This window comes from Typopeltis vanoorti, unplaced genomic scaffold, assembly GCF_054136105.1.
Source record: "Typopeltis vanoorti isolate ZY-2024b unplaced genomic scaffold, IOZ_Tvanoo_1.0 HiC_scaffold_900, whole genome shotgun sequence".
NCBI classification, from domain to species: domain Eukaryota; kingdom Metazoa; phylum Arthropoda; class Arachnida; order Uropygi; family Thelyphonidae; genus Typopeltis; species Typopeltis vanoorti.
Genome location: NW_028328255.1, coordinates 1 through 1755, shown reverse-complemented (window position 1 = coordinate 1755; position 1755 = coordinate 1). Strand labels below are relative to the sequence as shown.

The 1755-nt window shown below is 25.8% G+C and overlaps 1 long non-coding RNA gene across 1 annotated transcript; it reads right to left on the bottom strand.

The window, feature by feature from the left end:
* Positions 1-621: 621 nt before the first annotated feature.
* LOC150092057 (uncharacterized) lies at positions 622-1749 on the bottom strand. The gene is made up of 3 exons (XR_016550627.1): positions 1572-1749; positions 1213-1298; positions 622-756 (listed from the first exon to the last, which is right to left on the bottom strand). It is a non-coding gene; the product is annotated as an uncharacterized LOC150092057 (long non-coding RNA).
* Positions 1750-1755: the final 6 nt, after the last annotated feature.

Below are 1755 nucleotides of genomic sequence, written 5' to 3'. Positions count from 1 at the left end.
GGAACCCTTGCTAGAAATACCAAGATTTTAGTAATACAGAGATTATAAGTATTTTACCAGAACAAGTTACCATAAGGTGTTTTAACCTTATTAAATAAAAATCTCAGGAGGAGATATAAATGTAGAGAGTATTTTACCTTGGGTATAATAAATGTTAAAAATCCATATATATATATATATATATATATATATATATATATATATATATATATATATATATATATATATATATATATATATATATATATATATATATATATATATATATATATATGGTATTTTTAACATTATACAGTATATATATAATGTTAAAAAAAAAAAATATATATATATATATTTGGTTATTTATATATATATATATATAACCAAAGTCAACCGGGTTCCATATTGAACCACGCTGGGCAGTGATGCGTTATCTCAAATGGAAAGCATTTCCAGTTGAACAAAAAATATCAGATTTCGTTCACAATCCAGTAAATTCCAAATTTAGATTAACTTTATTGGAAGTTAACATGAAAAAAGTTTATGAAATCAAAGCTGATATAACAACTCCACGACGATGAGGAATATCAAAATATTCTTTATTGACTCTTTCTAAATAATACATATTATAACCTTGTTAAAACTAAAATTAAAAAATATTTTATTAAGTTGTTAGTAAAATACATATGATGTGCAATAAAAAATATCTTTCTTTAAGTCTGATTGAAGACGACCTCTTGAAAGTTTTATCTAGTTTATATCATTTCAACATCTCTAAAAAGGAAAAGAAAGTTTCAATTTATAGTAAAAGTGAAATCATTACCAGAACTTTTATTAAAAATTGGAAAACATTAAACAAAATATCTTCGTTAGTTTTAAATGGTAAATTAATGGTTTAGATTTTTTTTAAATTATTCTATAAGACTTTTTTTACTAAAATAAAAGCGGAAAGGCTACGGGGATGCAAATATTATAAAAATCAAGTGAATATTAAATCCTAATTTACGCATGGCCATAGCAATCATCTCTCCTATAAGATCCGGCAAGCACAACTCGAAAACCCCTGAGAGTGTATTCCCTTAAGCTTTATAGTGAAATTTCATAAAACACTTTTATAGTTTCTATGATCGGCTTTGAAATAATGCTGGATTTAATATCCACTTGAGTTTTATAAGAAGTTTATTAAAATATAAGTGTTTAGGGAAACAGTCATTTGAATATATTACTTACTATGGACAGGAGAGTGGGACTGTGACAATGCAAAGAACAGTATTCAAAATGGGAACTGTGATACTTATAATCAGATCGACGATTCCCTGAAAAGAAAGAAATATTAATATCATGTATATATATATATATATATATAATTTGATGGAATTAGGATGATGTTTTTAATTTCCATTCCATTCCGTAATTATTGTAAAGCAATTGTTTTATAATTTTAAAGTAAAATGTCTTAGAAAGAATGTTAGAAATTTAGAATGTAAACTAGAAATTTATCTATTTAGCTAAAAACTTAATAACACAAGACAAATTATTATTCCATATTATTTTTTTAAATTCATAACTGAAATTCAGTTGCCACTTACCGTGACTAAGGCAAGAATGTAGCACACTGTAATCTTTACATTGCATCCTACAACAAGATTCAAAGGATTGCATGGTTTTCCATCAACATCACATGTCCATTTTGTTACTTGACAGGGATACACTCCATCGTCAGAAACAACACAGCACAGAATATGTAAAATCCAGTCGAGTAGGCCAATAAAA